The sequence below is a fragment of the Sorex araneus genome, chromosome X (genome assembly GCF_027595985.1).
Source record: "Sorex araneus isolate mSorAra2 chromosome X, mSorAra2.pri, whole genome shotgun sequence".
In the NCBI taxonomy this organism is placed as follows: domain Eukaryota; kingdom Metazoa; phylum Chordata; class Mammalia; order Eulipotyphla; family Soricidae; genus Sorex; species Sorex araneus.
The window spans coordinates 304,457,361-304,480,082 of NC_073313.1; positions in this window are offsets into that span (position 1 = coordinate 304,457,361).

The following is a 22,722-nucleotide window of genomic DNA, read 5'->3' on the forward strand; positions in this document are numbered from 1 at the left end:
AAAAATTTTTTTTTCTTTTTGGGTCACACCCGTCAATGCACAGGTGTTACTCCCGGCTCTGCACTCAGGAATTACTCCTGGCGGTGCTCAGGGGAACATATGGGATGCTGGGAATCGAACCCGGGTCAGTCACGTGCGGGGCAAATGCCCTACCCGCTGTGCTATCGCTTCACCCCAAATGTCTTTGTTTTAACAAATTCCAGACATAGGATTACACAGACCCAGAGAACACAAGTCTAAGTTAGTGATATTGTACCTGCAATGGCACCCAACTTTAACCAATTAACTGATACAAGGGACATTTATCACAGTAGGAATTAAGTCAGAGAATTCTTTGGAAACCATGGATCAATGTTTCCTGGTGATTAGTTGGCCAAACAGACCATAAAGAGGATCCTCTGTGGTCACTTCCCAGAACCAGTGGGCATCTTACCATCTTTCTATATGATTTCTCTATGATTACTATATGTCTTTCTATATGTCCTCTACAGTGTTAATCCAGATTTAGCGAGTGGTATCAGCTAGAGCATATACTCCTCCTTTTACTTACAGATAACCCGAGGCAGTTCTGTTGCCTAATAAACCCAAGTGAATGAATTCAGTGACTTCTCCTGGACAGCAGTACCTTTAGTGAAGATTTTAGTACTGACCTAAGGTGGAACAAGGCTCTAACTCTAATCTGGGAAAGAAGTAATTCAATTGCACTTTGTCTTAAAACTTCTTTATAGCCTGCTAGCATACTTCCTTTAATGCTAAAGTTGTGCCAAAGACTTCTCCCAGTTAAGAGAGTTAGATCCCTGAAAAAAAATGCAATAAGATGTCCTAAGAGTCACTGTCCTCCCATTTGCCCCCTGTCCAGGCAGGATGGGCCAATCTTTGTTGACACTGATCAATATCTATGTCATGAACAAATACATTTCCAGGTTATCCTCATTCGTTTCGTTTTCCGGGCTAATGAATGCAGCTTGAAACATAGGCCAGTGTTCTGTTCTAGGAGATAGAGAAGAGATTTCCTCAGTCTTTAGGTATATTAGTATAACGAATTATATAAATTGACATTGAAGACTATTTTCCCCAATAGTTTGAGATGGCATTCACCATCTCTGGGAAGGTGGGCGCAGGACTGGAGAGGTAGTACAGCAGGTAAAGTGCTTGCCTTGCACATGACCCACCTGGGTTCGCTCCCTAGTACTTCATATAGTCCTCCAAGCTTAGCAGGAATAATCCCTCCACATAAAGCCAGGAGAAAGGTCTGAGCACAGCCAGGTGTGGCTCACATAAGCAAGTAAGCAAGCAAGCAAGAAACGATGGGTGTACCTAATTAGGTGTTTAGAAGGGAAGCAGAGACTGCAATTGCTGGTATAATTATCAAAATTCAAAACACTGATCACGTTTATTTAACCATAGACCAATCTTATTAAATCAGTGCTATCTTGGGGGGCTAGGGAGTGGGTGGGTAAGGTGCTTACTTTGCACGCAGTCTACCCAGGTTTTATTCCTTATACCCCGTATGGTCCCTGGTCCTGAGAGGAGTGATCTCTGAGCAGAGTCAGGAATAAGTTCTGAGTACCTACTGAGTATGCTGAGTATGGTCCCTATCCCCCCCAAAACCGAAAACAATCACTCTCCCAAATTTGTGCTGTCCAACAAAAATATCCTGTCATGATCGGAATTCTGGTGATTAAAACGGATTTAGATATGGTGCAGAAAAATAAAGTCATGAGACATTTCTTTAGCAATAAGGCATATGTGGTGTCAACTGTTAGGCAATTAGTAGCTTATATGAGGCAAGTTTTACTCTGCCCTTTCATTCTTCTTAGTGCCTAGAGCTTATTTTTATTCCAGGGATGTGCTTCCTGGGATTTTCTCAATAATCCATCAGTTTCCTCCCTTTGTTCTCATTGGCATCGGTGCATGTGAACCCAGGAACCTGACTTGTCTTCTGCTAAACAGGCTACAGAGATCCAATCCCGTCTTGAACCATTTCTCTCCTTTCTGCCACTGGGCGCACTTAGGGCAAAATCTCTTTCTCATCTCAACATCACCCTCCCCCGCCCCCCCTTTTTTTTTTCAAAGAGCCATGATTTTTCAAAGTTGATGGTTGCATTTTGGGCATAGGATAATTTAACACCAATACTTCCACCAGTGTCTTCTTCCACTACCGTTCCTAGATTCTCTCCCCATCCCAACCGCCACTTCACCTTCACCTTTCAACTTGATAGGCACATTATGAAGTTCCAGGGGGTGTCAGTTGCTCCTTAGATCGCATGCTATTAGTTCTGTAGAACCTGGATATGACTCATTTTAAAATTGTCCTTTGGAGCTTTATCCCCTCCTGAAGAAGCCCATATTCTCTTTTGAGCATAGTATCGCTCTCTCTTACACCCTCACGTTTTTCTACCATACCCAGATTGCAATTTGGAGAAATTGTGTATAAACTTCTCCCAAAGGCTATGTGAGGCTCTTTTTCTTCTCCTCTGGATAAGCCTGTGTTCCATCTTGAACAGGTATTATTCTCTCTTTTTTTCTCCCCTCACATTTTTCTGAGTAAATTTTGTTTAATAAAACTATATTGTTTCACCAAAAAAAATTAAATTTTTTTTTGTTCACATGATACCTCTGTTGCTTGAAGGTTTTGCTTGCAAGCTGGGCAACCAACTCTTTAACTAAGTCACCATTTAAAAGATTATTTTAAAGAAGTGAATTTAAAGTAGGCCACTATGACAGCTCAATAGTAAAATAAACCATTGCTTAGGAAGTATGAAACGATTTGCATGTCAAATCAAAATTGCAAGGTGCAGTAAGTTTGTCCATGAAAACCATAAACATTAACCCTGTTGTAAACATTTTACCTAAACTACAATAAAAACAAATCAACAAATAACAAAACTTTAAAAGTTCTATTTATCTATTTTTCTATTATCTTGACATTATTTTTCCTCTCTTTTCCTCCTCCTATTTCTTCTCCTCCTCCTCCTGCTCCTCCATTTCCTCCTCCTCTCCCTCCTATTATAACATTTGGCTATATCTGCATAACACCTTGGGGGTTTTTTTTGGGGGGAAGGGCAGTTTTGGGTCATATCAAGTGGTGCTCAGAGGCTATTACTGGCTCTATGCTTCAAGGTCACTCCTGATAGTGCTCAGGGGACAAGGAGGTACTGGGATAGATCACTAACAAGGCAACACCTTAATTCCTGTACCATCTCTCGCCCTCCTGCGTAGCAAATTGCATCAAAACTCAATGGCACACAACAATAAGCATTTATTTTTCTTGCTTTGAGATCTTTTAGTTTGGCTGGGAAAACACTGCTAGAAGCCACACATCCATGAGGCTAGAATTAAGTTGACTCATGCCTATCTGTCTCCATATTTCCCTTGGTCCAGCCCTACTCAAATACGCACGTTTATTTCATGGCAAAGATGAAGGGCACAGGCAGTTGAGTAGAGACACATGGTGTCTTTCAAGTCACTCCTGACCATATTCCATTGCCCAAAACAGAACATACAGTCAAACCTGCATCGGTGTCTTGACCGGAAGTTGATGCCACTGAAGAGGGTAAGCATTGCTATCTTTAGATAGAGGACAACCAGCATTGCCAGGAAATAAAATACCAGGATTTGGGTCCTTCAAGACTTACACGGAGTCTGCTATAGATGCTCCTTTTATAGTTGCCAACTTCCCTCAGCTTCCCACTGTGAAAGCTCAGTTTCCCAGGAGAAGACTGAACTAGTCTTCATTCTCCCACAATTTCTAGTTTCTGGTTTCACTTGCAGCCATTTCCTCAGAGGTCTGGCCTGGGGGATGAGGGCCTGGAGGGACTAAGGATTCTTCCACAAGGGACCACTGGGGGCCAACTGGGATCAGACCTTTTTTTTCATTTTTCTGTTTAGTGCCTCAAACACAAAATCTTTCTTGCACTGCTTTCTCATACAACAAGGTTTGATGTACTTTGTCAGAGAATGAAGGTCCTCAAATCACAGAATATCTGCTTCTCTTTCCTGGGCTTAGATGAAGTCTGGAGCAGTGAAGTTTCAGAACTCAGATTGGTTTTTCAAAGGTGACCTTTCCATAGTTTTCCAACCTTTCCACTAAATCAGCCTGAAAAATTGTAATTGGTTGAGCTTGAGGCAAAATTCTACAAATGTTTGATCAACCTTTTGGCGTAAATAACCTTCTGTCTGTGTATTTCCATTTATGCATTCTGCTTGGTTCAGTTCCATTAGCAATAGGAATAAACATTTTCTTGGACATAACCCAAAGTTAGAACCAATTATAAAATCTACACAGGCATTAGTTAATTTAACAAATGACACAGCTCCACCTAAAAAGAGTTTCAGCTTGGGTCTTATCAGTTTGTCCCCAAGGAGACTGTTTTGGTATAATCTTTGCAATTATACCAAATTCTTTCTGAACAGACTTTCAGGAAAGAGAAAATAAAAAGTAAAGCCACAAGTTTTTTTTTTTTTAATCAAATGATGCACATGCCTATCTTATGACCCAGGAATTCTACACTTAGGCATTTTTTTTCTTTTTGGGTCACACCCAGTGATGCACAGGGGTTACTCCTGGCTTATGCACTCAGGAATTACTCCTGGCGGTGCTCAAGGGACCATAGGAGATGCTGGGAATCGAACCCGGGTTGGCCACATGCAAGACAAATGCCCTACCCACTGTGCTATCACTCCAGCCACTTTCACCCTAGACTACTAAATGTTGTATCTGTTCCATTTCTTGCCCTGCTTTCTCATACAACAAGGTTCGTATGAAATGGAAAGACACATGAATGTTCATGGCAATCTTATTCTTTTTTTAAAAAAATGTATGAGTACTGCTCTTTATCTAGCCATTGATTAAACTGGGCTATCTTATTATTCATCAAAAAATGGAAAAACCCAAATGCATATCAACAGATGAAACCCTATGAAAGCCAGTTTGAATAAAGGAAGCACGTGCATATGCTGCTTCACAAATTGTGAGATAAATACATGATAGAGATCTCTTCTATGAAAAGTAAATGACTGCTAATACAGACAGCAAAATAGAACAGTCTCACATATGCTGAATGAGGAAAGTCAGACACAAAAGACCTTCCTGCATGGTCCCATGTAATAAGACACTGTGTTAGTTACATCACAAAACCAGACTAGGAGACTTAGAAATAACTGAAGTGGGCTGGAGCGATAGCACAGCAGGTAAGGGCATTTGCCTTGCACCCGGCCAACCCGGGTTCTATTCCCAGCATCCCATATGGCCCGTGAGCACCGCCAGGAGTAATTCCTGAGTGCATGAGCCAGGACTAACCTCTGTGCATCACTGGGTGTGACCCAAAAAACTAAAAAATAACTGAAATGTATTCCTCCCAGTTCTGAAGGCTGGAGGTACAAGATGAAGGTACGGGCAAAGTTGGTGTCTGGTGAGGGTTTTCTTAGCTCACAAACTGTGTGATCTTATTTGGTGGCAGTGGAGGGGGGCTCTCTGGAGTCCCTTTTATGAGCACCCTAATTCCTAATCCAATTCACCAGGGCACCTTTTTCCCACATTTTCCCATAGGCTCCTACTACTATCACATTGCGGGTTCAAGCTTCAACATGTGAATTTTGGAGAGAACAAACACTCAGATCACACAAATATTCTTTCTAGAAAAGACAAAACCAAGATATGGGAATAGAAGTCAAAAGAGTTGGGATTGACTGGGAAAGATCAACAATGAACTTTTCAAAGTATTTTGGTTTACAATATTGTCTATGACAGGTTTGAATAATGCCCATGATTGGATTTCATGCATACAATGTATTTCAACACCACACCCTCCACCAGATGTCTGCTTCCCTCCACCTTTGTCTCATGGTCTCCTCCTAACTCCCCACTTCCCAACCCCAGCCCTGGAAAGCTCAGTTCTGTAGCCAAGTCCTCAGGTTCGGTTCCCATCTTTGGTCATGTGTTAGTCCCTTACTATATTTCTTTGTAAGAATGAACTGTTTGTGTGTTAGAAACGTTTTGTGTTTGGATTGGAAAATGATTATATCATGCAACTATTTGTCAAAATTCATCAAGCTCTGTAGGTTAGGCCTGAGTATTTCACTGTATATATACAAGGATTACTCAAAAATATTTTTATTTGAGTTATTTCCTTAAGTGTTTCAAGGATACATGTAGTCCTAACATGAAAAACATAGGCAAACTTTGAGATGGAGAGATGGTTGGTAACATGTACTCAGCAGGCAACTGACAAGGCTCTCTGTCCTGCTTGATCATTAACAATAGGATTTTCTGAAAAAGGTGTATGAGACTCATCCAATTAGGTCCTTAAAATAATTTCAAAAATGGATCTCGGTTTCTGCTCAGTGAATTCAAAATGTCATTATAGATGCTCTTATGTCATTAAATCGCATTGTGCTTTCTAGTTGAGAAACAGGGACTCTTCAGGCCCTCAGACCTTGGGCGTGAGGAGACCACGATGCTTGTGACTTGCACTATTCCATCAAATAGATGTGATCTTGCATCCTGTTATCTGGAGAGGTGAGAAGAACTTAGAAAGATTTGGAAGATTGATGTTTGATTCAGCTATTCTAATAACTGCACTAATAATCGTATCTTGGATCAGGGAGAAGCAGAGCAGAGCAGGGCCTTAGGATTCCTGGAACCAGCTGTCCACATGGCATAGCCATGCTTAAAGTCCTCTATAAACCCCAGGCCACTGTCCCTGCCAGGACAGTGCATGAAGGCTTTGCTTTGTTTGATGTGGCCTGGAACAGTCTTAAGTTATGCTTAAGACTGACGTACATGCCTCCGGGTGCCATTTAAGTGTATTAATGGTCATAATCCAGAGACTCACAAATGAATCTCAGAACCAAACAGCTTGCTGTAGAGATGCCTCTGAACCCTAATTTAATATTTTAGAATTTCAGGAGCACATGGCCATGACATTTTATGCTTTTCATAACAAGCAATATGAAAAAAATTATCTAGCATCAGCCTGTTGGGCAGGCTTGAGTGTGGTGGGAAAATTCAAAATAATGGTGGTGGGAAAGTGTAATGGTGGTGAGATTGGTGTGAAAATACTGAATATAATCCATTATTGTGAACTGCACTGTAGCACTGTCATCCCATTGTTCATCAATTTTGCTTGAGCGGGCACCAGTAACGTCTCCATTGTGAGACTTGTTGTTATTGTTTTTGGCATATCAAATATGCCATGGGTATCTTGCTAGGCTCTGCCATGTGGATGGGATACTCAGCTTCCGGGCTCTCTGAGAGGGACGGAAGAATTGAACCCAGGTTGGCTGCATGCAAGGCAATTGCCCTACCAGCAGTGCTATCACTCCAGTCCCTTTATTGTGAACAACTTTATGAAAATAAAATTTTAAAAAAGACTAGAACACACACACACACTTAATTGGGAAGTTCTTTTGACATAAACCTATACTGGGATGTGGTGGGGCTGGGAGAAGCAAAACCAGAGCATAGACTGGGCAGGAAAGTAGAGAGCTTTCTGCAAATTTTCTTAGAATGTGCCTTTTCTTTTCTTTTATCCTTCATTCAGTTTCTTTCATTACAATTCTCAGTATCCTGTAACAGACTTTATAGTCTTCTGATGAAAAATGTAGAGAGAACAACTGATAAGACTGGTGGTACTTTGCTCTTGTTACCAATTTTACTTTTTATTTATGTCTATATTTGATAAAATGTGCAATTTTTAAAAAAGAGCTTTTGCTTTCTGGCATTTGCCACATCCTAGTCAGTTCTGATAATTGATATGTTGCGCATGAGATTAAGGTGGTTGTAGGATGTGGAACAGGGAGTTCCTAGTTATTAGGTTACTATACAAGTCCCCTATTCCCAAGCATATTTCCCCCATTATTATCGAGGTACCGTGATTTACAATACTGTTAACAGTACTTTCCCATATATGTGATCCCAATAGGAAATGCTTTCCTCCTACCCTACAGGCCCCTACTATTGAAGCCACCACCCTCCAGGAACCGTCAGTCCTAGTGGTCCCAGGATGTCTCCTTTCACTCCTCTCCCAGAAATGATAATGAAGCCAAGCAAGGTTCCAATTGACCAGGGCATCAGAAAGTCAAACACTGTCTCATTGACTGGTAAGAAAAGAAAGGCTTGTGTTACAATTGAAGCAATGAGCAAACCCAGCCTCCTCTCCCTTTGATTCTGGGAATATTTATACAGGTAGAAAGAGGAGCTTGAAACTTTCATCTTGTCTATTTCCTAAAAAACAGAACATGGGTTAGAGAATCAATAGGATAAGTATTTTGAGGGAAAATAAGAGGTCTCTAGATAAACAAGATGATAGCATTGTCTTAGCACTGTTGCACTGTCGACCCATTTGTTCATTGATTTGCGCCAATGGGCAACAGTAACATTTCCAGTGTGAGACTTGTTACTGTTTTTGGCATATCAAATATGCCATGGGTAGTTTTCCAGGCTCTGCTGTGTGGGTGGGATACTGTCAGTAGCTTGCTGGGCTCTCCAAGAGGGACACAGGAATTGAACCCAGGTCGGCTGCGTGCTAGGCAAATGCCCTACCCGCTGTGCTATTGCTCCATTTCAAACAAGATGATAGTGTAGTAAATGTCTGTTGTAGTGCAAAATAGTTGAAGTATAATGTAAATCTTATAAAAATGTGTATGTGTTCATGTGTATGGATTCAAGAATTAGGTGTATGTGTGTGTGTGTGTGTGTGTGTGTGTGATATAGGTAGGTAGACAGGGAAGGGCCCCTATGGCAATGGAATTCCTAGGAAGTAATAAAACCAATAACCCAAGACTGCAAAAAGCCCACTTTTCAGACACAGGAACTAAGGCCTAATATCACTTCACCTGGCACCAACAGACCCAGAGAAGGCTGGGCCAATCCCCCACCCCACCCCCCACCAAACCCCCCACACACGCCTGAGAGAAGTTCCAAAAGGAACAAAGGTCAAGGAAAGGACTTTCAGAGAAGACCACCAACCAATCACAACTCTACCCCCGGCAATCACCCTAGCAAAGGACTCTTACCTAGCTAGACAGCCCCATATGGGACTGCTTGGGAAGAACTCTCTGAAAGTTAACTTGAACAAAGGAGGCACACGCATAAGCAACCATATGCTGCTTGTGTCCACGAGGCCAAGCACATCTGGTGTCTGAGCACATGTGTCGCCCACATCTCCCTTCTTGAGAAGTGTACTGGGGATCTCTCCACCTTTGGAGAAGCCCCTGCTCTCTCTTGAGCACATTACTCTCTCTTCCTTTCTCTCCCTCCCTCCTTTCCTTCTTCAAAAAGCCTCCAAATAAAATCTGTTTTGACTTCATTGCTCATCTCCTGAAATTCTTTTCTCTGGGAAAGACAAGGACCCAGAAGCCCTGGGTAAGGCCTAGGGTTACCTTTCTTTCACAAATTTCTTTCTTTCACAAATTTCACAAATTCAGAAAGAAATTACCTCTTTCCCTGCAAAGAGCAATTCCTCACTCCAGCCTGAATCCACAGTTCCCAGAGAAATCGGGTGGTATGAATTAACTCCTATGCCGTGCAGATCAAATGGACATCAGGTGTGGCTTGACAACTACTGGGGTTGGTGGGCCTAGTGATCTGTGCTGAGAAGTGGCTTCATTGCAGGCTTTATCAGTCCTAGCCTTCCCAGCCCGTCTGAGGGTGACGAGGTGGATTGGGATAAAGTGGCTGTCTCTCTCCTTGATGTCTCACATTAAGTCACCGGTGGGGGCCCACCGACTTCACTAGCTAGCTGGGATTCACAAATAAGTGTTGTGTGTATGTGTGTGTGTGTGTGTGTGTGTGTGTCTGTGTCTGTGTGTGTGCTCAATGTTAGCCAATTCTTTCTCAAAGTACATGGGACCCCAGCTGAAAACCTAACAATAGTAAAAACTTGTTCAAGTGGAAAAGGGGGAGGGATATTCACTTATTCTAGAAGGAGAAACAGCAAGTGCAAAGCCCCAGAGGCACAAGTGAAAATGGTGCATAAAGGAGAGAAAGGAATTTCTCCCAGCTGGGTGCCTAGGGAGGCGGGTGCATCAGGAAGCAGAGTATTTCAGCAACTGATTTCCAAAGAGAGTAAGCCAAGAGCCTTGCTGGTGTCTCTGGGCTACGATTGCTTCCAGTGTGTTTTGGCTTAGCCCATGGTGATCTGTGGGACTGCTGTTTCCTCTCAAAGAATCTCCTCTACCTCAGTAGAATGGTATTAGTGCTCTTCTCTGAAAAAAGACAGAGAAGGATGGTGCATGTAATGCGCCTAGAATTCCCAAGATACAACGTGCCCATGCAAGTCAGCCATTCTTGAGCCCCTACCCACCACCAGCAAGTCAGGAGTGGTCCCTAGAGTGTGGGCAGCCTGGGCCTAAAGGCTGTAATTACTGCTAGTCAACTGGCTCATTACCCTGAAATGAAATGCTTAATGTCAACAAAAACTACCTCCAACACTATGATCTACTAGACAACGCAGTTCCCTTCCAGATGGCATTTTAAAAGTTGCAACATAATGTTCACACATCTTTTTTGCTGAAATCTTGAAACTCACTCCAAGAAGGGAATAGAATTACAGAAAAGGGCTGTGTGTTCTCTTATACTCTAGTCCACTGATGTGCCAAACAGTAGCACACATTTGTTTGGGTTTAACATATGTGTTTGTAATCTCTTCTACAAGGGTTAAATGGCTCCGGGATGAAATACAGCAATCCTCACACACTTTCCTCTTATGGTGGTGGGAAGGTGCACGATGATGGGATTGGTGTTCAAATATCATTTGTAATGAACTATTGTGAACAACTTTATAAAATAAAATTAAACAAACAAACAAACAAAAAAAGAATTACAGAAAAGGAAGCAGAAATTTTTGCCCAGGGAAAAAGAAGTCTCAGAGCCTGGAGTGGTTTCAGTTCTCTGACCCTCCATCTTCCATGGGCTGATAAACTTGGTTCCTTCTCGCCAACTCCCTCCATTCCCACTCAACCATGCCCAGCCAAAGAGCTTCCCAGGCAAGACCACAGAGGGTACAGCACTGCCTTTGAGGGCTGATGCCAAGGGAGTTCATCCACCTCACGGCCCCCCAGTTGCCAGGATGTGGCTATGATGTAGTTGGACGTGAGAAGGAACAGTGTGTCCCGCTTTAACTCCACATCTCATCCTTAGGTCAGAAACAGCAGCTGCTGACCTGCCCGTGAACAGCTAACTATGCTCTGATCTCATCTGAGGGGAAACAATTTGGTTCAGCTTGCCTGTGTTGGACTGAGAATTGGGCTATGATTCTACTGGGAATTAGTTTCACCTCCCACCCTAAGCTTATTGGAGTGCAGGATTATGGTTCCTGCTTTTCTGGTGTTCACATTGGCTCCCTGTAGAGGGCAAGGCACAAATTACTCAAAATCTAGTGTGACCAGAGACTGGCATTCATCAAATAGAGCAACAGTAACTAGTGTTGGTTCGGATGTGGGGAAAGAGGGACCCTCATTCGATGCTGATAGGAATATCGACTGGTTAAGCCTTTTTGGAAGATGATATGACATTCCTCAAAAAAAAATTGAGCTTCCAAATGACCCAGCAATTCCACTGCTTAGGAATATGCCCCCAAAGGCTCAAAAACAAATCAGAAAAGACACCTGCTATCCTATGTTCATTGCAGCACTATTCACAATAGCTAAAATCTGGAAACAACCTAAGTTCTCAAGAACACGTGACTGGATTAAGAAGCTATGGTACCTCTATGCAATGGAACACTACTTGGCCATAAGAAAAAATGAAGTCACACCACTTGCTGCTACATGGATGAATCTGAGTATCATGCTGAGTGAAATGAGTCGAGGGAGAGGGATGCTCACAGAACAATCTCACTCATACATACATGATGTAGGGGAACAACAAATGCCCCAAGGCAATATAAATGAAGGATTGGAGAACTGATCCCTGACTTTGAGGGGCTGGGGAGGAGAGGTGGATTTGGGTTAGATAGGTTAGTGAAGGAACCACTATGACAGTAATCGAGAGAAATGGTCACTCTGGAACAGGACTAAGTGCTTAAAGGAGGCAAAGTGATATGATGATACCCTGTCATAGCAGAATTATAAACCACAGTGTCTAAAAGTAGTGTGTGTGTTTGGTTCGGTGAAGGTGATGCATGGGAGAGGAAAAATGAGAAAGAAAAAAGTAACTTCCATAAAGGCAGGCCCAGGGGGAGGAGGGAAACTGGGAACATTGGTGAAGGGAAGTGGACACTGATAAACGAATTAGTGTTGCAACATTGTATGCCTGACACTCAATCATGAATAACTTTGTAACTCTATAATTCATAGTGATTCACTAAAAAAAATTTAAATGAGTGTGAATCATACATTTATCACAGATGTATGCACACAGATGAGTGTGTACTCAGTTCCTGTGTAGGGCCCTACAATCCACGTGGACCTAGGACAGTTTGTTTCAACAAACATTTTTGAAGTTAGCCCACACCTTCCCAAAAGGCTTTTGGTCTTGGAAAGGGAAAGGAAAAATTGAAATATAAGGATCCTTACTCCAAGTTCTATTTTTATATTTTTCCATTTTAAAATCTATCTCATTGTCCAAGGTCTGTTTTTAAATAATAGAAACTTAACCATTGGATCCAAGGACTAGTTTGAAGTTAGAAGAAAATTTGTCAACTGCCTAGAAATTATACCTATTTTTAGGTAAAAATTAGTTATAGAAGCATATGGAATAGGTACATAACTTTTAGTGGCAGAAACATAGGAACAAAAGCTTGTAAGAGCTAATGGGCAGATCTTTTGATCAATAACTATTTTCAATTGACTAGTAAATGTTGAGACTAGTACTAACCATATTGCCAGGGTACAGGGAAAACAGTAACTGTTGGGGAACCACAAAATAATAAAGCCATAGTGCTATAAGGCATCTGACAATATTTTCCAAGCTAGTAAATATGCATTCCCTATAACTCACCAATTTTAGGTCCAAGAATTTATCTTCAGTAATAACTAGGCTCAAGGACATTTATGTCTGCACTCTGCATGAGAACGCAGTGTTATTCAGAAAAGTGGGGTGAACAGAGACAGATCCCACTTTAGTGCTCACAAGTTTGATCAGGGGTCCTGAGTCCTGCTAGAAGAATCCCAAGCACAGAGCCAAGAGTACGCCTGGAGCACAGCCGGGTGTGGCCAAAAAGGTTTTTTTTAATTGATTAAATAGTAATTTATATAGTAGCTGCTTTATAGCTAACGATGCTCTTCAACCCTGCAGACACCAAGCGTGTGTGGAAGGCACGGCCACAATGTTAAGGAGAGGCTGAGGGCATTTATCATCTCTTGCTTCCCAAGGACACAAGCAATCATTATGGTGGCCGTAGCATTTTCTGAATCTACAATGTTATTTATTTTCATAATTAGCTTAGTAACATTTTATAATTTGACATCATATATAATCTCATCGGGTTGGCCGTGTGCAAGGCAAATGCCCTACCCGCTGTGCTATCACTCCAGTCCATCGTCACTGTGGAGAGGAATGAATTTACAGGCAGCATGAAGAGTAGACACGATTTTTTCCATTTCTTATCTTTGGCAAGAAGCTGAGAAGAGTGAGTTCACTCTGTATCTGGGGTGATGTCTGTGACTAGTCTCTACTGTTCTAAGAAGGAGGCCATAGGGTCATCTGGCATTTCATTCTGTAGGCCTCCATTTTTTCCTCTGTGGGCTCCCGGGTTTCACAGATACTATCGCACGGCCACTTCCACTCATTGATCTACATAATTTCCTTGACATGAAGAAGGCGGGATCCTTGGGATTCAGCACCTTCTTCAGTTTTTTGTGTTTTGGCAGAGCCTAGCAAGCTACATGTGGTGTATTTGATATGCCAAAAATAGTAACAACAAGTCTCACAATGGAGACATTACTGATGCCCACTCAAGCAAATCGATGAACAATGTGATGACAGTGCTACAGTGTTACAGATATAATTTCATGAACTTATATATCGTTTTATAAATCATCATCATCATCATCATCATCATCATCATCATCCCATTGATTGTCAAATTTCTCGAGTGGTCTCAGTAACGTCTCCATTTGTCTTAGCCCTGAGATTTTAGAAGCCTCTCCTTACTCATCCTTCCCAACGATGCCACATTGGAGGCTCTTTCATGGTCAGGAGAATGAGACCCAGCATTGTTACTGATTTTGGCATATGAATACGCCATGGGGAGTTTGTGAGGCTCTCCCAGAGGGAGAACTAGGCTATAAGATGTCGGGAGCTTGGTTTTATAGTCTCTGGATGTTGGCTGTTGGTGGGATTACACAGCGCCGGGGGCAGTCCCTGAGTGTGACCACCTAGCTACTGGAAAATGGGAAATCTGGGCAGAAGAGACCCAGTCTCGATCCCAGCAGGCCTGGAGGTCTCAGCCCCTGGTTCCACATACCCGGACTTCTCTTCCGGTACCTTCATGCATGACGCTTGTCCAAACGTGTGGAGAGGGGTCTTGAGCATGTCTGTGGCTAGGCCCCAGAGGTCTTTGGCTGTGGGAGCTCTTCTCGGGGCAGGGAGGGAAGCTGGAGCCCACCCCCTCAGAGAGGCCCTGGGGAGAAGACAGCCAGGCGTGCGGGCAAAAGACTCTCTGAGTGATAGCACAGCAGGTAGGGCATTTGCCTTGTACAACGGCTGACCTGGGTTCAATTCCCAGCATCCCATATGGTCCCCTGAGCACCGCAAGAGTAATTGCTGAATGCATGAGCCAGGAGTAACCACTGTGCATCGCCAGGTGTGACCAAAAAAAAACAAAAAAAATTTTATAAATATATATGTAATTTTATAATTATCTTAGTAATAATACCAGACTTGGAGTCTTTTAAAACTCAAAACCTATTTCCCACTTGTTCCAGGCATGGAGCCCAGGTCTTCCGTGCGCACTGCTCTGCTGAGCCCCAGCCCAGCCCCTTACTGCATAGCTTCACCGTAGAATAGTCTTGTAGAAACCAGAGTAGATGAACCTATAGACCCATGTCTCTCCCCCACTGTTAATATTTTACACTGTTAGCATGGACCATTTTTTTCACAAGTAATGAAACAACATCGATGCATGCTTATGAAGGAAAGCCCATTCAGATTTCCTGTTCCATCTCTCCAAGGGTAGAACTATTTGCATAAATTATTTAGAGCTCTTCTACACAGCAGACTTATTCAATTGTTTGATCATTTATTTATGCCCATATGGACATCTGCGTGTCCTTATCTTCAGAAGCCCTTGATACCTGATATTGCTGTCCAAAGCGCATCTGTGCCAGTTTTTGACCTTTGGTAGCTCTTTCAATTGTCTCCTAGTTCTCTTTCAGTGTTGGGTGTGAGTGTGGTGTGCACCCTTGCAGGTTTGTTTCTCTCCAGCACTTTACTTCCTAGCACCAGAAAATGCTCCAGTCCCAATTCTGTCTCTCCCATGCTCATTCTAGAATCTGTCTCTCCTCTAAGGAGGTCCTCTTCCTTGCACAGCAGGACAGTGTTGGGTGCCTGCGTCTGGGCATACATATCACATCTGAGGTGCTATATTATAGCCAGTGACCAACAGCCCCAGAGACTCATAGAGGCCAGCGCAAAATGAGGGTCCCTTTAACAAAGGCAAGTGGGAGAAAGGCTGCTGGCGGGGGTGGGTGTAGTCCGTCATGGGGTATGTGCTGAGTTAAGCAGAGTCTGCGTGGCCTCACCCAACTCAGAGTTCCTTCTGAGGGGGTGAGGGGAGGCGACAAGTCTCCGGCCCTCTTGACCCATAGGCACAGGGGCAAGGTGGGGCCTGATTTAGTGCTGGGGGGCATGGTAGGTGCAAGGTGATACTTGTGGAGTCTCGACCCACTTGGGGGGGGCACCCATGGGAATGGCTGAGAGAACCCAGAGTTGACTGCACACAGGAGTAGGATCCTTGTTTTAGTTTTAAAAAAATGCAAGATATATAGTGCGACATGGGACATGATTATACTCTAAAAATCATTCCGTTTATCTAAGATTAAGACTAAACTAGGCACTTTTCTTTTTTGCTGTTTTTTTCTTTTTTTTTTCTTTTTGGGTCACACTTGGTGTTGCACAGGGGTTACTCCTGGCTCTGCACTCAGGAATTACTCCTGGCGGTGCTCAAGGGACCATATGGGATGCTGGGAATCAAACCTAGGTCGGCCGCATGCAAGGCAAATGCCCTCCCTGCTGTGCTATTGCTCCAGCCCCCGTGTTTTTTCTTTTTTGTCTTTTATTTTATTTTTATAAAATAGTTTACAATATTTGATTATATAATATTTGAATACCAATCCCACCAACACGACACTTTCCCACCACCATATTTCAAATGTTTCCATCCTGAACCCCAACACCTGCTCCCAAAGCAGAACCAAAATAATTATTTTATATTGTTTGTTATGAATTATCCTCTAAAAATGATCCAAAAAAGGTTTCTTAGAGAAAAATGTGTGAAGATAGTTGTATTTCATCCAGGAGTCATTAATCCCTTCTATAAGAGATTATTAACATGTTATTAAGGGTTGAGCCTATGTGCTTATATATATTTACATATAAGATATATATATGATATACATGTATTTATATCTGTAAAATTGTATTTCCCCCAAATATTGGTTGACTTCAACTTTAAACCCCATCAAATGTGGTATGCTACTCTTCGAATATTAGTGATGTAAAGTATGACATGTCACATGACTGCATTTGTGGCTGTGTGGTCTAGGAATAGGTTCACTCATGGGTGAGGCTTGATCCGAGTGTGTGGAGAGCAGCTGTGAGCATGGCAGATGGTTGAGCTCTGGAGGTAACCTCCTCCATGCTCACAGCCACTCTCCACATGCTTGGGTCGAGCCTCACCCATGAATGAATCCAAAGAAAACCCAGGTACAAAGGACTTGTGACTGAAAACTCCATGTTAAACAGAACTGGGAATGGGTGACTGTTGGGGACCAGATTTCCCCAAGGTGCCCGGAACCTTTGGTTCTGGGCAGGTGCTTGGGCATGGGGCTAAGGAGGATGGGTCTGTGGAGAAACACCCTCTGGGAGCAGCTGATGGTGGCTCTCTTTGTTATCAGATACACACATGTTTTATAGAGGGTCTCAACTTACAGGAAGGTCCAATCACATAATGCTTATCATCATTAGCCTATTACCTTTCCTACTCTGCTTTGCCAAGGTCCAATCCCAATCAAGGCTAGATGCTGCGGTTAGGATGACTTGCTAAGCGTACATGACAGTTTCTGTGCCTTTGGCACATGTGACTTTGGTCGAGTGAAGCTCAAGGAGGTTCACTGGGGCTGACACCCTGTTCTTGCTAACTTTGCCCAGTTACTCCCTCTTGTGAGGCTTCACTTCAGGGCCACTTTGCAAGGTTGGGTTTTATCTGCTCCAGTGCCATCGCCATGCTCCACAGGTGACCCCCCCTATCTCCCCATAATCTCATCAATGGCCATAATCCAGAGACTCAAGAATAAATCTCTCAGAAGAGAGCTCAGAATGATAGCCATACAATACTCCCTAAAGCATTATACAGATTCAATGCGATCCCTTTAAGTATACCCATGACATTCTTCAAAGAAATGGATCAAGCAATCCTAAAATTCATATGGAATAACAAACGTCCAAGGATAGCTAAAACAATTCTTGGGAAAAAGATGATGGGAGGCATCACCATCCCCAACCTCAAACTTTACTACAAAGCAGTAACAATTAAAACAGCATGGTACTGGAACAAAGGCAGAGCCGTAGACCAATGGAACAGGGTGGAATATCCCTACACACAACCCCAAATGTATGACCATCTAATCTTTGATAAGGGAGCAAGAGATGTGAAGTGGAGCAAGGAAAGCCTCTTTAACAAATGGTGCTGGCACAACTGGACAACCACATGCAAAAAAATGGGTTTAGACCTTGACCTGACACCATGCACAAAAGTCAGATCAAAATGGATTAAAGACCTCAACATTAGACCACAAACCATAAGGTACATTGAAGACAAGGTCGGCGAAACCCTCCACGATATTGAAGATAAAGGTATCTTCAAAGGTGACACGGAACTAAGCAATCTAGTAAAAACAGAGATCAACAAATGGGACTACATTAAACTAAAAAGCTTCTGCACCGCAAGAGATACAGTGACCAGAATACAAAGACTATCCACAGAATGGGAAAGGATATTTACACAATACCCATCAGATAAGGGGTTGATATCAATGGTATATAAAGCACTGGTTGAACTCTACAAGAAGAAAACATCCAACCCCATCAAAAAATGGGGCGAAGAAATGAACAGAAACTTTACCAAGGAAGAAATACGAATGGCCAAAAGGCACATGAAAAAGTGCTCTGCATCACTAATCATCAGAGAGATGCAGATCAAAACAACTTTGAGATACCACCTCACACCACAGAGACTAGCACACATCCAAAAGAACAAAAGCAACCGCTGTTGGAGAGGATGTGGGAAGAAAGGGACCCTTCTTCACTGCTGGTGGGAATGCCGACTGGTTCAGCCCTTCTGGAAAACAATTTGGACGACTCTCAAAAAATTAGATATTGAATTCCCATTTGACCCAGCAATACCACTGCTGGGAATATATCCCAGAGAGGCAAAAAAGTACAATCGAAACAACATCTGCACATGTATGTTCATCGCAGCACTGTTTACAATAGCCAGAATCTGGAAAAAACCCGAATGCCCCAGAATGGATGACTGGTTGAGGAAACTTTGGTACATCTATACAATGGAATACTATGCAGCTGTTAGAAAAAAGGAGGTCAAGAATTTTGTAGTCAAGTGGATGGGCATGAAAAGTTTCATGCTGAGTGAAATGAGTCAGAAAGAGAGAGACAGACATAGAAAGATTGCACTCATCTATGGTATATAGAATAACAGAGTGGGAGACTAACACCCAAGAACTGTAGAAATAAGTACCAGGAGGTTGACTCCATGGCTTCGAGGCTGGCCTCACGTTCCGGGGAAAGGTCAACTCAGAGAAGCGATCACCAACTACATTGTAGTCGAAGGCCATGTGGGGGAAGGGAGTTGCGGGCTGAATGAGGGCTAGAGACTGAGCACAGCGGCCACTCAACACCTTTATTGCAAACCACAACAGCTAATTAGAGAGAGAAAACAGAAGGGAATGCCTTGCCACAGTGGCAGGGTGGGGTGGGGGGGAGATGGGATTGGGGAGGGTGGGAGGGACACTGGGTTTACGGGTGGTGGAGAATGGGCACTGGTGAAGGGATGGGTTCCCAAACTTTGTATGAGGGAAGTATAAGCACAAAAGTGTATAAATCTGTAACTGTACCCTCACGGTGATTCTCTAATTAAAAATAAATAAATTAAAAAAAAAAAAAAAGAATGATAGCCATAGCCACGCTTCCAGACCCTGTGCCAGGCTGTTTCAATTGGGGCAATCTGAAGGAGCAGGTGAGTCCCCTTCCTCCCTCATTGGAGCCAGTCCTGGCAGCCAAAAACATGTTGTTGTTTTATCAGGCAGCCTTGTCCAGGCTGCAAAGTGCCTACGTGGGATCGGCTGCCCCGCCTCAGGGGATTCAGGGAGGGGACAGCTACCTCCCAGGCTACATGCTCCCTGAGAAGTTCTGCTTCTTCAGCTTCTGGCAGAAATGCATCTGACTGAGCATTAAACTACAGCACCATGCCACCCTGGGTGGGGAAAGGTGTTTGTCCCTTCCTCCTTTTCTCCCCAGCGGCACGGTAGCTGCCACCTTTTCAGAGCTTATTGGACAGCCAGGTATGAGACTGCAGTAAAGTGACACTTGGGGCCTCACGGGATGGGGGGTGTGGAACCGGCCCCTCTCCCTGCCCTGCAGAGGCCCCGAGTTGCCGCCCAGGAACGACTCCTGGCTCCTGAAGGGCCATGATCCCAGAGGCACACAAACCAATCTCAAAACCCAGTGGCTTTTGGCAGAAACCCCTCCAGACTTATTACTAAAATATCAGAAATTCAAAATGCTCTTCATATCAGCAATAGAAAACAAATTATCTAATGATGCCTTTTCAGCAGGTTTGATTGTTGGGGAAAATTCCAAATAATAATGGTGGGTCTTTTGTTGAAATATTGAATGTGATCAGAGAGAAAAAAAAGTTCTGCTTCTTCAAGCTTCCTTTGGAGGAGTCGCCCTAATTGTGGACAAGGTTGAGAACATTAGACAAGAAAAGCAAAACAGTCAGAGTGGGCTTGTGCCCACTGATGTCCCCTCTAAGTGGGTTATTGTGTCTCATGGTCAAGGAAGTAAAAGAAACAATCCACAAACAAAGCAGGGAATTAACAGTACCTGATGACAATGAACCCTGGCCTTTGATTGAGCAGTGAAAGAGGAGCGGAGGATTGGGAATGATGGGGTGGGCTAACAGTATATAAGGGCAGCGATGGAGGGTCTTGGGCACTTAGGCAGTTGTGAAGTTGCAGAAACTGTACATCAAAATTGCAAATTTTGATGCTATCGTAACAATATTACCTAAACTCTAATAAAATTAAAACACAATGGGGGAAAGTTTTTTCAACTAATATATTTGATAAATAACTTTCTTTCTTTCTTTCTTTCTTTCTTTCTTTCTTTCTTTCTTTCTTTCTTTCTTTCTTTCTTTCTTTCTTTCTTTCTTTCTTTCTTTCTTTCTTTCTTTCTTTCTTTTTCTTTTTTGCTTCTTGGGTCACACCTGGTGATGCACAGGGGTTACTCCTGGCTCTGCACTCAGGAATTACTCCTGACAGTGCTCAGGGGACCATATGGGATGCTGGGAATCGAACCCGGGTCGGTCACATGCAAGGCAAACGCCCTACTCGCTGTGCTATTGCTCCAGCCCCCTGATAAATAAATTTCATCTAGAATATGTAAAGAGTAATTATAAGTAAAAACTAACATGATCCAAAAAACAATTTTAATGAAAAATAAATAAACTTTTCTTCAAAGAAGATATGGAGAGTGATGCCTCCAGATCTCGTGCCAGGCTGAATCTCATCCCGGGCATCCCAGAGTGGGGCAGGTGAGCCCACCACCCACCCAAACAGAGCCCCGGCAGCCAAAAGCCTCCATAATCTGATCGCCGCCATGCTCACAGCCAGACTCCACAGACTCAGGACAAGACTCATCCATGAAGAATCTGTTGAAAAACTCAGTTATGTGGGTTTTTTGACTGAAATCTCCAAGCTCTCAGGAAGTCGGGGATGGGTGACCACCTCATCCCCCTGTTCTTTCAGAACCCTGGCAGTCACACCCAGAAACTGCCTCTGGCACCATATAAGCTCATTAACCAGACATGATCCAGAGACTCAGAAATAAAACTCAAGAGATCAACAAGGGACTGGAGCAATAGCAGAGTGGGTAGGACGTTTGCTTTGCACTCGGCCAACCCGGGTTCGATTCCCAGCATCTCCCATATGGTCCCTGAGCACTGCCAGGGGTGATTCCTGAGTGCAGAGACAGGAGTAACCCCTGTGCATCGCCAGGTGTGACCCAAAAAGGAAAAGAAAAAAAGAGAGATCACCAAGTTACAGAGATGCTTCTGGATCCCAAAGTCACCATTCAGTTAAAAAATTAACTCCAGCTGTATCATCCCATTCAAAATTTTAGAATTACTGGAGCATGTCAGTGCGCTATTTCATACTCTACACCACTGATACACCAGGAGTAGCACACCACATGGATTGGGATGTAAAGTAGAAGGCAACCAATCTTGATTACAAGGCTTAACCTTAACACGTTAGTAGTCTCTTAACAGGGGCTTAATTGCTCCGGGGCAAGATATAACAATCTTCGCACATTTTCTTCTAAGGAAATATTTTTGATCATTTTTAGTGAATTATTCATAACCAGCAATACAAAATAAATTATTTAGGGCCTGTTAATAGGGCAGGCTTGAGTGGTGGTTGAGAAAATTGGAAATAATGTTGGTGGGAAGGTGCAATTGTGGTGGGATTGGTGTTGGAATACTGAATGTAATAAATCATCGTGAACAGTTTTATGGAAATAAAATTTTAAAAAAATGAGATGTGGAAATGCTCAAAATTGCCTAAAAAGATCCTCAGCATCATTAGCTATGAGGAAAATGCAAATTAACACACAAATATTCATCTGATGGCAAAGGAAACACGTTCAGTACAGTGGGGGATAAAGGTAAAAGATGTTTTGTTCTGAGGCAATTGGGTTAATAATTTTAACTCCTCTACCTAATATCAGTCACAAACATCAATTCCAAATGGAAAGTAGTTCTAAATGTAAAAGTAGAGGCGGGAAGTGGGGAGGCGGGGCAGCAGGAAACTCCTAGGAGAAAAAGAAAACAAACTATTTTTTACTATGACAATAAAAAACTGCCATATAGGGAGAAAATATGATACATTGGACAACATTATGATTGGAAAAAAAACCGAACAAACAAACCTTCAGTTCATCCAAAGATATTATTAAACATGTGAAAGGGGGCAGGAGAAATGGTACAGTGGTATGGCACTTGACTTGCATGTGGCTAATCCAGGCTCATCCCTGACACCACTTATGATCTCTTGAGCCTTCCTAGGGAGGCAAGGATGGAAGTCAGTAGCCAATGCCCAGTGACTCCTATGATGGGCTAATTCGCATCCCTCTTCTAATGTTGGCATCCTAATCTCTCATACCATAGAATACCACTGTGCTTGGAGATAAAGTTTAAAAAGATGAAGTTGATAGAAGGCCTTTTGGTGGGCCTGCTGTACCAGGCCTAGTGTCCTTATGAG